A 19222-nucleotide genomic window follows, 5' to 3' on the forward strand; every position below is an offset into this window, starting at 1 on the left:
TATGCCATTTTGGATTATATGCAAATTAGACCTTGACTGATGAGCCCATTGATGATTCACAACAGAAGGAGTATTTCTTTAAGCATATAAAACAGCGGCATAGCCATGCAACATAGTTGTGAAAATCTCCGCTGCAAAATAATGACAAATTGTTTGAAATTCATAATTCTGTTCATTAAATTCAGCATTTAGAATACTTTACTATTCAGTTCATCAAATTGGGTAATACATTTGATTTGCTTAATTCAAATTCTTTGTTACTGGGTACTGAACAAATGGATTTTTGCTAATGAAATAATATAATTCATACATTTTTGAAAATACTAAACAAAGCGTCAATTATTTTTAGTGTGAGATCTAGGTGTTATTGAAATCATTGTGTTTCCCCTTTTTCTTCCGAATGAAATTTACTCAGAATTGGCTTACAGCTTATTCCCCTTCATTCCCATTACACCATCATGTTGCACGTATCTAAGGAAATGCAACCTGAAATAACTGCACAGAGGGCGGTATCCCATCACCAAGTCACCCTTTGTTTGTTTGTGCACAGCCAGCTTAGAGTCAGTCCCCTCAACTGCGGAGATTCTAAATCCCCTGCTAATATTGGTCAACCAATGCCTCCTGATTGTCCCAGGTTAACAACCTGAAATGGAGGACCTCACAGTCAACAAGTTCCACCTAGTTCTAATCACTACATCCCTCCTTGCCTAAGTCCAGGGATGTAGGCCTCTTCTCTCAGCTTTTCCTACAACATTTTCCTCCCAGGTCCCGTTCCTCTGATTCAGACTTTAACAAAGGTGGCTGTGCTGGACCATAGTCTGTCTCTTGTATTCAGAGCGTTTTGGGAGGGGTTCCTCCTCAAATTCAAGCAGTAATGGCATTGACACTGCATCCATCTTGAAATCAGGAGTTTCCTCGACACTGGACAGGGGAGGAGAATCTACGGTTTTTGACAGGCTTTCTGGTTATTCTGAGGGGTCAGGCATGTTTTGCTTCTGCCCCAGTTGTGAGGTAACAGCTTTCAGGTGATCCACACCTGCGATCAGGACTCTCTCATCTATCCAAACTTTTAAGTCATGGTACCTCAAAGCCATACAGGGCCATTTCCACACCACCAAACTTCGTTCCCCGAATTAAACGGTCTCACTTAGCGGAGGCATATGTCCGGATGTGGCAATCTAGCTGCCATTTCACACTCTCTACTCCTGTCCACTCCCCCGCCTCAAGGTCTGGGAATATCAGGTTTAAGAGAAAGCAAAGACTGCAGATTCTGGACAGTCAGTCAGAGTGAAAAAATGTGACGCTGGAAAAGCACAGCAGTCAGGAGCAGGAGAGTCAACATTTTGGCCATAAGCCCTTTAACAGCAACGTGGAGGGGGAAAGGGACTGAGAGATAAATAGCAGGGGTGGAAGGTACCTGGAAAGATGATCGGTAGATGCAGGTGGTGGGTAATAGTGATAGGTTGGTGGGGAGAATGGAGCAGGAAAGTGGGAAGGAAGGAGAAACAAGATAGGTCAAGGGGGTGGTGCTGAGTTGGAAGGTTGAAACTGGGGTGTTGGGGGGGGGGGGGAAATGGGGGAGGTAAGAGAAGAGAAGGATATTATATCTTTGGTGATGGGGTCTGATGTTAGGTGGCAGAAACGGCAGAAGATAATGCACTGTATCCAGAAGTGAGTGAGGTGGAAGGTGAGAACCATGGGTGTTCTATCCTTGTGGTTGGAGGGTTGGGGTTCAAGGGCAGAGGTGAGGGAAGGGAAGGAGATGATTTAGAGGGTGTAGTTGATCACATAGGAGGGGAAATTGAAATCCTTGAAATAGGAGGTCACCTGGGGATGTCAGATTGTGGAATGGCTGCTCCTGGGAGCAGATATGGTGAAGGCAGGAGAATCGAGAGTAAGGGATCGCATCTTTATGTTGGGGATGGTGGTCTTGATGTAGTCCAGGTAGCTGTGGCGGTCAGTGTTGAGTCAGTCACTGGAAATGGAGATGATGATGTCCAGAAAGGGGAAGGAGATGTTAGAGGTGGTCCAGGTGAACTTAAGGTCAGGGTGGAAGATGTTCATGAAGTTGATGAACTGTTCAACCTTTCCATGGGAGCATGAGGTGGCAGTGATACAGTCGTCATCGACAGAGGAAAAAGGTGGGGGATGGTCTGGTGTAACTGCAGAAAATGAAATGTTCCTACGAAGTCTTGGAAAAGTATGGCACTGGAAAAGCATAGCAGGTCAGGGCAGCATCCAAGGAGCAGGAGATGCAACGTTTCGGGCATAAGCCTTTAATCAGGAAAAGCCCATGCTATGGTGCCCGTGCTATGGTGTGGAGTCTTCGCATCAATACCTTTGCTGCAATCATCCCTGTTGTTGCGTGATGGGTGATTCTATAGTCGAACAGAACCAAGACAGTTTGGCATCAAGTGACGCTTTAGGCTGCTTTTTCAAACTTGCCTTCAAATGTGTGGACTGCTCTTTCCACCAGACCATTGGACGATGGATGGTATGGAGCTGTCCTTATGTGCCAAATGCCATTCAACTTTAGGAAATACCTAAAGTCCATGCTGGTAAATGTCATCGCATTGTCCATGACCAATATTTTCAGGAATCCATGTCTCACAAACGATGCTCGCAGCTTCAGTGTCATCAGAGTTTGCCAAACGGATTTTTATACACGTCCAACCACTTTGGGCATCCATAATGACTGGTCAAGTCGGCAAAAATCCAGATCCAGGGTTTACTTGACCATTCCCAAAAATTTGAGGCTGCTGCTGCTGGCAATTTGTCTTTCTTGACATTCTGGGCACTGCCCCACCACTGCAGCTATGTCGGCATCCAACCCAGCCAACAGATACTGCTTCTTGCTAACACTTTCATCATGGAAACCCCTGGCACACCCTGGTGGAGTTCAGCCAGTATCTGGCAGCAACCTTTAATCAGGATAATCACTCCTGCTGCCCAAAGTAATATTCCGTTGTCTAAGGTGATCTGGTCTCACCAGGTCCAGAAAGGTCTCTATTGTGATGGCCCTTCTGTCTCCCCCATTACCAGCTATTTTAGTTTTGCTAGGACAGGATCTTTTTGTGTCTCCAGTTGGATATTGTTAGTGGTAATAAGAAGGGTGTCCAGGAAGTTTAAAATCAGAACGGACACTTCCAGGGGAGGCACCACTAGTGGAGTAACTATCAGTGGGAGGCAGCTCAAGGCATCTGCATTAGTCACTTGGCTTCCTGAACAGTGCCCTAACTTGTGCATGCTGAGAGTAAAGGCCGAGACTAAATTCAGCCAGAGGCTATGGGTGGCACCACCTGGTCTTCCTTCAGTAACCCTAGCAGGGGTTTGTGATCTGTTCCGATGACAAATTCCTGTCTGCAAAAGTACTGGTGGAACGTCCTCACACCAAAGATAACCGCCAAACCTTCTTTCGCTATCTGGGCAAGTTTGCGTTCAGCATCAGCCTAAATGAAAGCGGCATGGTGCCTCAGTGGTTAGCACTGCTGCCTCACAGCACCAGAGACCCGGGTTCGATTCCAGCCTCGGGTGACTATGTCGAGTTTGCACATTCTCCCAGTGTCTGCATAAGTTTCCTCTGGGTTCCTCCCACAATCCAAAAATGTACAGGTCAGGTGAATTGGCCATGCTAAATTGCCCATGTTGTTAGGTGTGTTAGTCAGGGGTGACTATTGGGTGGGGGAAATGAGGCTGGGTGGGTTACTCTTCAGGAGGGTCAGTGTGAACTTGCTGGACCGAAGGGCCTGTTTCCATACTGTAGGAAATTTAATCTAATCAAAATCTGGGAAGCGTACGTTATCAGGCATTCCTTTCTTTTGGACCACCAGTGAGCCAACACTACCCCAATACAGCACAGGAAGGCATCGCATGTCAGCATCACCTCTCACATCAGATCGCAGTAGGCCAATGCCTTTGATGACGATAGCTTTTTCACTTTCCGAAAAGCAACTTCTTGGTTATGCCACCATTTGCAAGGCTGACCCTTTTTCAATAGTAGGTCTAAGGGTGTCAAGATGGAGACCATGTTACATATGACTTTTTCATAATAATTCGTCAAGTCAAGAAAAGATCTAAGCTTCGGTACAACTTGGGAGCTGGAGCTCCTTTGATCGCTCTCATTTTATCTTGCAGTGGGTGTAATCTATTTTTGTCAACTCTAACCCAAGTAGGTCACTTGCAGTGCTTGAAACAAACATTTTTCCTCTCTGTGTATGCCTGCCTAGGAGAAATGTTTAAGCATAATATCAGAGTTCTCCAAATGCTCTCTATTGTTCGTTCCAGTTATTAGCATATCATCCAGATAAATGGCAACTGGGGCAAACCTTGTAAAAGGTTCTCCATGGTCCACTGGCTGACAACGTACAAAACAGCCACTTGGAGTAAACCCTTATAGGTGCTAATTATAGCATAGGTCTGGGATTTCTCATCCAGTCACAAGTGCAGGTAGGCATGGCTAAGTCCAGCTTTGTAAAGGACATGAGCCATGGCAACTTTGTGTACAAGTCCTCTATGCGAGGGATGTGTTATTTATCCAACCACAAGAAGCAGTCTACAATTTGCTTCAAGTCCCACAAAGGCAAACTGAGCCATCAGGCTTCGCATTTGCTACATTCCGCAAACTGTACCTGGTTTGATAGTGCCTTTGCTGTTCAGCATCCTGATTTCTGTCTCTACTTTTGCCCACAAGGCAAATGGCACCAGGCAAGCCTCGGGGGAAAAAAAAAAATCACAGAACTGCTTCCTGGTCAATGTAAAGTGGCTTTGGCCTCTTTGATATTCACAAGTTCTTCTTGGAAAAACTCCTGGGTACTTCACTCGTACTTCACTACGGCAGCCATTTTCCAATTGAAAAATGTTGAGCCAATCTAGATAAATTTTCTTCAACCAATTCTGCCCCAGTAGGCTTGGGCCGAAGCCTCTCACTACCATCGGTGGTAACTGCGCCAACTGCTTCTCATAGGAAATTAGTACTCTTAGTTTGCAACGGTTCCCCAGTATACGTTCCCAATCTGGCCGAGGTCATGCGTGAACTTAAGGGTTGGAGACCCGAGCAAATCTAGTTAAAGACAGTTCTGCAACCACAGATACAGCTGCTCTGGTATTTGACCTCCATGGGAACTGGGTGACCAGTTAACCAAGCATTAATTTAAATTGGTTGCAATTTGGATGTGACTAAGCAATTTAATTATTCCAATCCACATCAGGGAATTTTCCAAGCTGCGCATTCCCTTGGGTACCGGTCTACAAGTTTCCTTACTCAAGTCAGGGGTTATAGGACTCCTTTGCAATCTCAGGTCCACATCCTGACAGCAATTACAATGGTTTGCCGGCCCAAATTCTGAAGAACATTATAGCAACTGGGCCGAGGCTTGGCTGTGGTACGGGGTTCTGCTGTGGAATGGCCTCAGGTCCCTTGGCTCAGGCTATTCCCTGCATGAGGCTCTGCAATTACTTACACTCAAGTGGTGTGCCTCAAGCTCAATGGCCAGTTGAGAGCATCCACTTCCATCAGGATGCTTTATAATTCCCACACTGCACTTGCCACATTTTCCCATATGACAAAGCCAGTTGCATTGCTTGCTTGAAGTCCAGTTGGGCTTCAGCGAGTAGGCACTTCTACATGGCTACGCGATCTATCCCACATACCAAAAAGGTGTTTCAGCATCACACTCATGGTTAACGAAAATATACATGCCTCTATCAGTCACCTTAACTTTATCAAATATCCTGGTTCTCTAACAGCAGAATAAAACCGATAGCATGTTGGTCGGCCCCATGCCCCTTCTAGCTCTCAGTTGCCCTAACACACCTTCCGGCCACCTCTGGGATGGCCCATCCTGTTTACCCAAACCCCCCCCCAGGATGACAGTGATCAGGATGGCCTACCCATTTTCCAGCTTCCTTATCCACCCTTTCGCGCATTCTGGCTACCTCGAGGACGACCCACCCCAGTACCTGCCCGGGGTGACAGTGCTGAGGTTAGCCTACCTGTCTTCCGGTGCTCTGCCTGCCCCTACGTACCATCGGACTCTCACCCACTCAGACGCACCATCCGGTCTGTGGACTGCCCTGACACACTTTCCGGCCACCTCCAGGACAGCCCATTCCTTTCCCTGGGACGACGGCGCAGAGGGCAGCCCACAAGCCTACTGGATCTCAGCCTGACCTTGTGTACCTTCTAGCTTTTGGCCACCCTGACAGTGTTCAGGGATTCTCCCCAAGACCTTACCATTCATTAACTGTACTCCCCAAGACATTACCATTAAAGTGTACAAGTCCTGCCCTGATTTACCTTTCCAAAATGCAGCACTTCCATCTGTCACTCCTCAGCCTCTCTGATCAAGGTCCTATTGTACTTAGATAACCTTTGCTGTCCACACCACCACCAATTTTGGTGTCATCTGCAAACTTACGAAACATATCTCCCATGTTCACATCCAAATCATTCATCTAAATGACAAAAAGCAGGTGACCCAGCACCAATCCTTGTGGCACACCTCTGGTCATAGGCCTCCAGTCTGAAAAGTAACCCTTCATCAACAACCTCTGTCTTCTATTTTCGAGCCAGTTCTGTATCAAATGGCTAGTTGTTTTTGTATTCCATATGATCTACCCTTGCTAACCAATCTACTATATGCGACCTAGTTGTATGCCTTACTTAAGTCTCAATGGATCACATCCACCTCTCTGCCGTCAGTCTTCCAAAAACTAAATCAAGTTAGTGAGACACTATAACTCCCACAGAGCCATGTTAACTATCCCTAATCAGCTCCTGCCTTTCCAAATACATACAAGTCCTGTCTCTCAGGATCCCCTCCAACACTAGTGATGCCAGGCTCACCAGACTGTCATTTGCAGATGACACCAAGTAGTGGCACTACTTCAGAATATATTCAAGACAGACATTGAGATTTTGAAGACATCAAGGGATAGGAGGGAAAAAAGCAGGTACATGGCATTGAGATAGAGGATTTGCCATGGTCATATTGAATGACGAAGCAAACGCAAAGGGCCAAATGACCTACTCCAGCTCATTGTTTTTATGTAAAAACATGACACAAGGTTATGTACAGACTATTCGGACACCATTGAGAGGAAGCAGAAGCACTGGTGACAGCACACATGGGAGATAGTGTGTACAAGAGGGTGAGAGAGTGAGCACAGGGGAAAAAGTGAAGGAAAGAGGACATGGGTGGAGTTGCTGGAGGTGGCACTGAGATAGCATTGAGTACAAGGGAAGGTAATTATATGCCATCAGGTATTGGTAGCATGTAAGTTAGAAATAGGTGTAAGCCACAGATAGGTCCTTGATTAACACCAGAGGCAATGGTATTCAGTCCCAAATATGACCTTTTTTGTTTCTTGTTTCTAAAGGATGTCCACAAGTATAATCAATGGATGTCATTAAGATTGAGAGGGAATAAGGGAAACCACTACAGTAGTTCTCTATTTGCAATCAGCTAGATACGAATGGAACCAAAGAAAGAAGGTACACCCAGTTGGAAGACAGAGAAATGGCTTTGTGGAAGATGCAGTGTTCAAAGGCTGCATGCTGCATGAAACAGGCAAGGAACAACAGTCATGTAAGATGTCATTTGTGACCTTGACAAGAGCTGTTTCAACGCTGGCAGTGGCAGAAGCCTGGTCAAAGGGAGTTAAACATTGAGCTCAGAATGACTAACAAATTTGGGAGACAACACTTTCAATGACACTGGATATGGGGCAGTTGTTTGCCAGGACAGTGAAGTTAAGTTGCTTTTATTTTTAACAAGACAGTTGATGATGGCAAATGGAAGGAGAGGGAAGATATTTTTACAAATAGACTGGATTATCGTATTAGCGAATTGGGGTCAGGAAGGGGAGTTAGTTGATTGCTAATGAATTGGGAATAAGCTCCATGAGCACAGAAGGGATGTGGCAGGAGCCACCGATCAGATTATCTCAGTCTTGGTAATATCCCTCGATTATACTTGATTAAGGTGGTCACCCTTAAAAATGAGAAACAAAGGGTCATATTTAGAGCAAATCTGATAGTTATACTGCAATGAATTTCTGAGGCAACATTTCAGATCTTCTAGACGTACCATTTATGGATTTTCAGATGCACTTGGACAAGGTGCCACTTAAGGGGCTTACAACAATTAAAAGGTAATATTTTGAAGTGGGGATATACAGATCTAGAAAATTGAAGCACATGCAGAAAAACAAAAAAAAAAGTGATAATTAGGTTTGTATGTAGTTAGTTGATGAAGGAGCATCACTCCGAAAGCTAGCGTGCTTCCAATTAAACCTGTTGGACTATAACCTGGTGTTGTGTGATTTTTAACTTTGTATACCCCAGTCCAACACTGGCATCTCCAAATCAGGTTTGTATGTAGGAATTGATAATAATCAGTTCTTCTATAATACAATGGTTTGTTCTTGTGCAACCCCATGTTATAGAAAAATTGTGCTTTAGAAACAGCATTTAAAAGAGTGTTGGGTGCTGTAACTGAATTACAGCCAACACGTTTTAAAAGATTGTGCTGTAGAAACAGCATTCCCCAATTGTTAGTTGTGTTCCAACGAATTCACACCAACAAAAACTGCATTATAACACAGCCTCTTACCCAAGTGCATTATAACAAGAACCTCTTATCACCATTCTTCATCCACCCATACAACAGCAAGCAAAGTAATACTGATATTATTATAAAATGAAATTAAAGACGGTCAGGAAAACTTATCAAACATGGGCGATCCCAGATATATTTCATGTACAGCTACATTCCAAGTAAAGGCTACATTCCAACAATGGTCAACAGTAAGGAACCCAGAGCCAGGGCTCCAGGAATGACAAGGGAAATGCAGAATATGATAAAACAAAAGTAGAGGCTGCATATTGCGCGTGGGGTGAATTCTTCAAGTGAGAACCATGCTAAATTAATGAAGTTGATAAGGGGAAAAGAAAGGCTGAAGGTCCCAACAGTTAGGGACTTAAAACAAAGGAACCAATTAAACAAAAACAAAATGCATATTCATCCCTAAAATTTGTTACCAAATATTTAATTAACATAGCTACCAAGTATTTACAGCAGCAAAATATGTAGCTCATCCCAAAGTGGTCATGGTTGCACAAGAACCTCTTACCACCACCCTTCATCTAATTCCAGACACATGTCCTTTTGTTCTTTTTCTCCTTATGTTTATTCAACTCCTCCTTGTGGTAGCACATTCCATATATGAACCACTTCCTGGGTGAAGATTTTCCTGAATTTCCTTTTATTAGTAACTGTCTTACATTGACAGCCCCTAGTTTTGAACATCCCCACAAGAAGAAACATTTTTGATCAAATCCTTTTGGAATTTTAAAACATCTCTATGAAGTCAATCCACTGCCTTCTCAACTACAGCAAAGAACTCCAGACTTTATCTTTCTTAATGGGCAATGCTTCAGATTCTACTTAATTTACTTTACTAATGAACTCTATATTATTGTTTATACAGGAACAAATATTCCCTTGAAGTAGCACAACCTTTGAGGGCGGCACGGTGGCACAGTGGTTAGCACTGCTGCCTCACAGCGCCAGAGACCCGGGTTCAATTCCTGACTCAGGCGACTGACTGTGTGGAGTTTGCACATTCTCCCCGTGTCTGCGTGGGTTTCCTCCGGGTGCTCCGGTTTCCTCCCACAGTCACAAAGATGTGCGGGTTAGGTGAATTGGCCATGCTAAATTGCCCGTAGTGTTAGGTTAAAGAGGTAAATGTAGGGGTATGGGTGGGTTGCGCTTCGGTGGGTCGGTGTGGACTTGTTGGGCCAAAGGGCCTGTTTCCACACTGTAAGTAATCTAATCTGATTAAAGGTGAATATCACAGCAGGAATCAAAGATGAAATTACTGAAGCATCCAGTGAGGCTTTATGGGTGGAGCTAAGAAGGGGGTGGTGATGTTATTGGGGTTGTACTATAGTCCCCCAAATAGTCAAGAATTAGAGGAACAAATACAGAGATTGGGAAGACTTGCAGTAGCAACGGGATTGTCATAGTAGGAGATTTTAAATTTTCCAAACAGACTGGGACTACCAGACCATTAAAGGCTTAGATGGGGTGGAATTTAAGTGCATTCAGGAAAGTTTCCTCGAGCAGTATATATACAGTCCTACTTGGGAAGGGGCAAAACTCAAACTACTTAGGAAATAGGGTAGGACAGGTGATGAAGTGACCAGGAAGGTTGGTGACAGCAGGGGTGGGAAACATAGACAATATGAATTTCAGTAAGGCCTTTGATAAGGTTCCACACAGTAGGCTGCTCTGGAATGTTAGATCACATGTAATCTGGGAGAGCTGGCAAATTGGATACAAAATTGGCTGGAGAGTAGGAAGCAGAATATAATAATGGAAGGATACTTGTCAGACTGGAGGCCAGTGACTACTGAAATGCCTCAGGGATAGATGCTGGGCCCATTGCTATTTGTTATTGTTACATGGGGTAAATCCTTCTGCAAATTTAAACCAGACCCCAGAAAAGCTCATTTCACCTCGCAACCTCATAATCTGTTAAAAGTATGAGTGACCAAGAACTATAAAAACCCCTCTATGTAACAAAAAAAAACAATTTATTCTTTAACTCCAAAGAACACAACAACATTAAGCAACTATCCACACAATAATCCTCCTTTCTCTGATCAATTTATCCACCTTCCAGTCTAGAACAAAACATCAATGCGATAATCGGGGCAGGGTGTGTTTAAGTTTAACAAAAACAAATCAAATTTCAAACCCAGCCAGTTGTCGCTTTTCCCTTGGTATCTTAGTCTGTACTTTCTTGGGGAGTTAAGAGTCATAGAGATGTACAGCACGGAACCAGAGCCTTCGGTCCAACTCATCCATGCCGACCAGATATCCCAACCCAATCTAGTCCCACTTGCCAGCACCTGGCCCATATCCCTCCAAACCCTTCCTATTCATATATCCCTCCAGATGCCTTTTAAATGTTGCAGTCGTACTGGCTTCCACCACTTCCTCTGGCAGCTCATTCCACACACGTACCACCTTCTGCATGAAAATATTGCCCCTTAGGTCTCTTTTATATCTTTCCCCTCACCTGAAACCTATGCCCTCTAGTTCTGGACTTACCCACCCCAGGGAAGAGACTTCGTCTATTTATCCTATCATGTTCTCCTGATTTTATAAACCTCTATTAGGTCACCCCTCAGCCTCCGATGCTCCAGGGAAAACAGCCCCAGTCTATTCAACCTTTCCCTACAGCTCAAACCTTCGGTCTTCTGCTTCACAAACTTCACATGAAAAAGAGGCTCTGCAGTCCATATTCGTGTTGATGCTCTTTGCTGCTCTGGCTAACTGTACAAAATACCCAAATTTTATATACCACAAAACATCAGACTGTCCCATTGGTTTGATGTCATCAAAACAGTAAAATTCAAATTGGATTGCATTTTGGTATCTTGTGATATAATTTAAATTGATTGGTCAAATTTGAATTTGTTGTGTATCATGGTAATGCAGCTCCAGCTATTTGTTTCACAATCAAATCTTACATTCTTTAATTTTTCAGCACACTGCGCCTATCTAGGTCCGTGTAGATAGGCACACGGACTCTCTCAAAAGTACAGTACACACCTATACCTTCATAACGTTATCTATATCAATGATTTGGATGAGAATGTACAAGGCATGATTAATAAGTTTGCTGATGACAGTAAAATAGGTAGCATCGTGGACAGTAAGGAAGGTTATCAGAAATTGCAGCAGGACATTGATCAGCTGGGAAAGTGAGCCGAGAATTGGGAAATGAAATTTAATATAGATAAGTGAGAGGTCTTGCATTTTGGAAAGTCAAATCAAGGTAGGAGTTTCAAGGTGAATGGTTGGGCCCTAACGAGTGTGTTGGAACAGAAATACTTTGGTATTCAGGTACACTGTTCTCTCAAAGTGGAGTCACAGGTAGACAGGGCAGTGAAGGAGGCTTTTGGCATACTGGCCTTCATCAGTCAGGGCACTGAGTACAGGAGTTGGGAAGTTATGTTACAGTTGTACAGGACATTGATGAGGCCACATTTGGAATATTGTGTTTAGTTTTGATCACCTTGCTATAGGAAAGTTATTACTAAACTGGAAAGAGTGCAGCAAAAAATTTACAAAAGGATGCTGCCAGGGCTCAAGTGTCTGAGTTATAGGGAGAGGTTGGACATGCAAGGGCTATTCTGCTGAAAGTGTAGGAAACTGAGCAGAGATATTATATAAGTGCATAAAATCATGAGAGGCATGGATAGGGTGAACACACTGTTTTCTTCCCCCAAGGTTTGGGAATCAAGGACTAGATGGCATCAGTTTAAGATTTGAGGGGAAAGAATAAAAGGGAACCCAAGGGGCAATTTCTTTTACACAGAGAGTGGTACACGTGGAATGAGCTGCCAGCAGTACTGGTTGAGTTGGGTACATCAACATTTAAAAAGGCATTTGGACAAATACATGGATAGGAAAGGTTTAGAAAGATATGAGCCAAGTGCAGGGAAATGAGGTTAGTGTTGGTAGACATTTTGGTTGGCATGGACCAGCTTGGGCCAAAGGGCCTGTCTCCGTGCTGTAGGACTCTATGACTCTCTAATTGCATTAAAACCCAGAAGCCCCCACACAAGCCCCTTGAAGTTACTGCCTGTGTATGACCACAAAAAAATTCTAAATAGCATTGACATGAATAAACCATGCACAAAAGTGATGGGCGACAGTGCTTTTCACAGCAGCCCAAGGAGTTATATAACCAAGGTTTCCTACAAGTTGAACTCTTCCTGTTGAATTCTATCCCTCTGAAAATGAATCCCAGTGCATTGTTGGCATTTTATAGTTATATTACCCTCTGTCCCTAATTTCTACTTTTGCTCATTATTTTCTTTGAAGTTCAAACAAGCCTGCGGTTACTCGGTCCCACCCAAAGAACACAAGAGGAAACCTAGTATGATATACTTTACTTTATATTGTTCTTAAACACAAATGGTATTGGTATTGATGTACAATGTAAATTCACATGCTGAGTACAAGCAACACAAATGAGCGATCACTTTCAATTCTGTCATTCAAAGGACTGAAATATAAACATTGTTATATTTATATTGCACCTTGTGTAGTTGCGACATTCAAAGCACTTCATGTGAATTGCTTTGAAGTACAACAGGTGTTATTCTGATAAAACTTGAACTGTAAATTAGCACAATTCAAAACACCAACATTTTCTGGATTAACATTTCAAAACAAAAAGAAAACAAACTGAGGCTCTCTGTCCATGTTAGAGGTAAATTTTCACCTGAAGAGTAAGCAAATACTCAAACAGATTTTATATTGAAGGCTTCTATAAATGGAGATGATTGTTGGGCACAGAGGGAACAGGTATTCCATACCCCAGCAAAAAAAAAATCTTATTCCGGATTCCCTTTCAAATCTATTATTGCATTAAGAGTGGTAAGTACATTTCCGAAACACCTCAGGCGGCTGTAATCAAACAAAATTTTACATTAAGTCACTCAAGGGCATCAGGAGACCAAAAGTTTAAGAGTTGTTTTAATGAACATCTTTAAAAGAAGGAGGAAGAGAGACTTGAGAAAGAGATGTATTCCAGAGAAGCTGAGGACATGGTAGTGATGAAAATTGAGGATGCACAAGGAGGCTGGAATTTCCATGCTGTACAACTCTATAATACAGTAATAGAGATGTACAGCACAGAAACAGACCCTTCAGTCCAACTCGTCCATTCTGACCAGATATCCTAACTCAATCTAGCCCCATTTACCAGCAGTTAGTCCATATCCCTCTAAACCCTTCCTATTCACATACCCATCCAGATGCCTTTAAAATGTTGTAATTGTACCAGCCTCCACTGGCACTTCATTTCATACACACACCACCCTGTGTGAAAAAGTTGCCATAGATCCCTTTTAAATCTTTCCCCTCTCAACCTAAACCTATGCCCTCTAGTTTTGGACTGCAATACTCCAGGGAAAAGACTCTGTTTACTTACCCTATCCATGCCCCTCATGATTTTATAAACCTCTATAAAAGGGCACCCCTCAGCCTCCGACACTTCAGGGAAAACAGCCCCAACCTGTTCAGACTCTTCCTATAGCTAAAACCCCGTAGCCCTGACAACATTCTTGCAAATCATTTCTGAACCCTTTTGAGCTTCACAACATCATTTCAATAGCAGGGAGACCACAATTGCATGAAGTATATTCCAAAAGTGACCTAACCAAATGTCCTGTACAGCCGCAACATGACTGCCCAATTTCTATACGCAATACACTGACCAATAAAGGCAAGCATACCAAACACATTCATCACTATCCTTTCTACCTGTGACTCCACATTCAAGGACCAATGAACTTGCATGCCAAGGTCACATTTGCTCAGCAACACTCCCCAGGACCTTACCATTAATCGTAGAAGTCCTGCTGATTTGCCTTTCCAAAATGCAGCACCTCATATTTATCTAAACTAAATTCCATCTGCCACTCCCTGGCCCATAGGCCCATCGGCCCATCTGACCAAGGTCCTATTGTACTCAGTGTTGAAGAGTTGTGAAACAAGTGGCTGTTTCAGAAATAAGAGGCAGCCAGAATTTAGAGATTTGAAAACAAGGGCAGAAACACAAAAACAAAAATCAAAAAAGGTGCTGCCACTTAAAAAGCCTACTGAGGCCAGTTAGTGCATAAACAAGATTGGTGAAAATAACATGGTCTGAATTAGGCCAGGGGAACACCGATTTCCAGACCATCAGAATATTAATTACAAAACATCCTGGAAGGTTTTAAAAGTTTTATGGACAGGCACTAGAGGGAGATTTGGAAAGCTATGTGACAACTTACTGGTGAAACATGCCAGAATTATTTCAGGAAGATAGAAATACTGAGCTGCAAGTTCCACGTACTGAGAATCAAACAACTTCCACAGCAGTTGGTCATTCCAATTAAATGCACTCGTGTCATTATGTCATCAGATATTTGAGATTTGTTCCACTATTCATATATACAAAAAAGCCTTGACACCATTTCGAGCATAAACATATAAAACCTGCAACAACTATTTAACCTGCACAATGCATTGTAGTCGCTTTTACATTTACAGCATAGCACCTTCTCCCAGGCAGCCTTTGTTAAACTCAAGGTTGAAAGGAGCAGTAACTGAACAGTTCCCATTCAGATGCTCAATGAAAAAAACTTTTATTTTGAATTTTACTATGCAAGTTAATTGTTAGTTCAAAAGCTAATCCATAGACCTTGAAATTGCTTTATTTCTTCTGTATCGGAATTTTTAAAAAAAATCAAATTAGGACACAAGGTTGTTTGAATTACAAATCAAAATTCCTGATTTGAAACCAGCTAAAATTAATCTAATGTGCAAGATTGTTTCAAGGCATAGGAGCCCCAATTAGTCACTTTATAGATTTCTTGCTACAATAGCGTAAAGCACTTTATATGGCATCTATAATCCAGTTTGTAGGACAATACTGTCAGACCTCCAGAGCTGGATTATTTCCTTCAGTCACAAGTGAATTATTTTAATGGTAACAAAGTTATAACAGAGTGAGCAAAAATAACATCATTTATTTTAAGGGTGGAAAAGAAATCAATACTTTACTTTTGTTCATTTTGTTTTCACTTCTCCATTTTCATTTGGTAAAACACATCAGGTAAACCCATTCAATGTACAGAGACTTCAAATAACAAGAAAGAATTTCCATTTCATCTCAGCAGTCCTCAGCCTTCTGGACCCAAGAGCAAGTTTGACAACTTCGGTGCGCAGCCTCTCTAGCTTGCTACATGGAATTTCAACTCCACAATTGGCTTATTTCTTTATCCTTCCATGCTGTATTAATTGACTACTAAATATCCACTTACATGTCTTCTGGACACATCTTTTTAGAAACAATTGTATTTTATTTTCCCCAATTACCATCCCGCGTTTTGCCATAGTGACATTTTTTTTATTTTTTGAGCTCTGGTACACCGCAATCTTCCCTTTCCTCATTGACCTTCTGTTCTTTCTGCCCCTTCCCCTCTTCATCCAACTTTCTTCTGTTCCAATGAAGGTCATCAATCTGAACCATTAATTGCATTAAACTCCACAAATTCTGCTTGACCTGTTCAGCATTTGCAACACACACACACACACACACACACAGTTACAATTAATAATTTTAAGAGTAATCACAACTGAAACACAATGACAACCAATTCCACTAACAGTAGTGAGATAAATGACCAGTTTCTTTCCTTAAGTGGCATTTTCTAATGCACTAATTTTGGCCAGGATGTCAGAAGCATTTCTTAGTTCATTAAGCAGCTCCACACATGTGGATTTTCCCTATGAATATTAGTGCTCACCCAACCTGAAGTACCAAGCTCTTATCAGTGAGATTGTATGACTCATGCAAAGTTACTTTGGCTTAAAACATTAATTTTAATTGGATAAGATGAGAGGGAAAAAGAACAGATTATTAAAAATAGTATTCTGACGATACAGGTCACAACTGTACTATCAGCTACCTTTCTGGACAACCGATAAAGCTTTGAATAAATCAAATTTTGCCAATTCTCCATTTGGTGCTAAAGATATCAACAGAAGAACAATAGGTTTCTCCTCCAAACCAAGTTACACCAAATTACTCCAGCATAGATTCTGTCACTAATAGAACATTTTTGTACAACAAAATACTTGAGGTACAGCTCACCACTCAAGAATGCATGTGGACTTTTATCAATTTTTAGTAAAATGAATTATTTATGAATGACCCGGTTTTTAAAAGCTTAACGTCAACAATGTACATGTTAAAAAATATGCTTATTTGGGTCACTAATTAGATGGGTGATAGAGAGATTAAAGGGCACAATAAATGCTCTAGCTACAGAATAAATACATCAAACATTACCTTAAAATAGAAAAGGGCTCAGTGCAATATTAATTCAACAGACATGCAGCATTCAGAAAAAAAAGAGAACAAACTATAGTGACAATATAGTTTCAACTTCAGACTAAAGTTCTGAATTATTGCAGATTAAAAGGCCAGAAGTTTTTTGTGCCTAAGTGAGAAAATAAAAAGTACTTCAGTCTAAGCCACAAAACTTAGTCAATAAAATCTTTTCACATATTTTACCAAACAGAAATGAAAATCATTGCTCAGATTTTAAAAGAAAATATCAGTATATAGCCGAATTTGAGCTTAGTGTAATGGAAAACCCAAGCATTGCAGTTCTGAAGTTTAGATGATGATTCATTGGCCACATGCAGACTTCATTCTTTTGAAAGTTCAGAGATCCCAGTAGGGTCCAAGGAAACAGTAGCTGTGTGGAGTATGGATCAAGCGGTGACAGTCCTAGAGTCTGGCTCATTGTTCAACAAGCAACTCGATCATTAAATATCTAACTCTGACTCCGCTGTACTCTGAAGAGAATTTCAGAGTCAAACAACACTCAAAGAACTCCTTCATATCTCCCATTTAAATTGGAAGCCTCTCATTATAAACCGCACCCTCTAGTTCAACACCCCCCCACAAGATCGATCCTTTGAGGACCCACCTTGTCAAGTCTCCTCAGAATCTTGAATACTTCAATACAACAACCTCTTACTCTTTGCGTAGGCATTAAACCAACCTACTCAGTCTTCCCTAAGGCAACCCCCTAATCCCATTAAACCAGCCAAGTAATCCTCATCTGATCTACAGTACTCTACAAACATCTCTCAAGGAAACCAAAACTGTACACAGCACTTCTGATGCAGTCTCACCAAGGGCCCCTATAGATATCGCAACACTTCCCTACTTTTATACTCCATTCCAGAGATCAATCTTTTTTGATGCTTCACCTTGATTATCCAAAAGGTGACTTTTGGTTTATAGGGCCTCCTTTACCATTCTCTCCAACTCCTTTAGATGCTTTTTTTTAAAAAAAGGGTATTGCTTCATTAAAGATTACACAAATAACAAATACTATATATAAAAAAAACAAATAAAGTATATCTATAAACAAGATATTTATAATTTAACAAAACTAAGTTTATCAAAGTTTCATTTCAGAAACAGTAACTACGTGGCACAAAGTAACATATTGGGAATAATTTCAAAAAAGTCCTTTGCCCTTGATAATTTTGTTTAAAATGTGAGAACTGACAAACACTTCTAGGTTCTCCAATCCTAGATTCTATTTTGAGCAGCAACCATAAGACACAGGGGAACTTATCACTGAAGGAGATGAGGCAGCGAGAATGAGATAGCCAGGATCTGTAGCTGGAGGGGCATCTCACTGCTGTCTCTCCCATGACAGGGAGAAAAAAGTGTTTTCTTAATTGCCACTCATCACTGGTTTCACACTGGTTTTTTTTTGGGGGGGGGGGGGGACTTTAAAAAGGACAATATTGTGTACTGCCCCATATATTTTGATCCATGCTCCATCCCCCTTACAACTATGGCCAATAGCCCTTCCAAGTCACTTGCAGTATCTGTACGCTAATCTTTTCTGGCTCATGCATTGGAAGACCTAGATTCCTCTGTACCACAGTTCTGCAGTCTTGCTCCATTTAAACAATATCTTGTTTTTCAGTTTTTGTTACCAAAGTAGAAAACCACACATTATGCAACATTATGCTCCACTTACCAAATGCTTGCTCACTAATTTAACCTATCTATATCCCTTTGCAGATTGTTAAATCCTCTGCATAACTTGCTTTCCTATCTATCTAAATATCATCAGCAAATTTAGTCAGTCATTCCAGTCATTAGTGTAGATCATAAATAGATATGGCCGTACAACTGATCCCTGCGATAATCTACAAGTTACAGTTTGTCAAGCTTAAAATGATGCATTTATTCAAACTATTTCCTATTAGGCAATTCTCTATGCATGTGAACATATTTTCCCCAACACTATGAATTTTTAACACCTGCAGTAATTTTTTATGTGACACTTTATCAAATCCAAATATGCTACATCTACTGTCTGCCCTCTACCTATTCTGCTTGCTTCCTGTGAAGGCCCCAGCTTCATCTAATAGCACAGTTCTCAATTTAGCAATCTTTTTCACATATTTGTAGAAACAACTCTTCATATTTCTAGCTAACTTTCTCTCAAACTCTAATTTCTCTCAATTTATGAACCGTTCTTTGTTGCTCGATAAAACTTGCCCATCAACAGCTGCCACTAATCTTCTCCATATTATATATGTTTCCTTTCAATTTG

The sequence above is a fragment of the Chiloscyllium plagiosum genome, unplaced genomic scaffold (assembly GCF_037043375.1).
Source record: "Chiloscyllium plagiosum isolate Xiang-an unplaced genomic scaffold, Cpla_swu_hap1 HiC_scaffold_9, whole genome shotgun sequence".
Taxonomy (NCBI): domain Eukaryota; kingdom Metazoa; phylum Chordata; class Chondrichthyes; order Orectolobiformes; family Hemiscylliidae; genus Chiloscyllium; species Chiloscyllium plagiosum.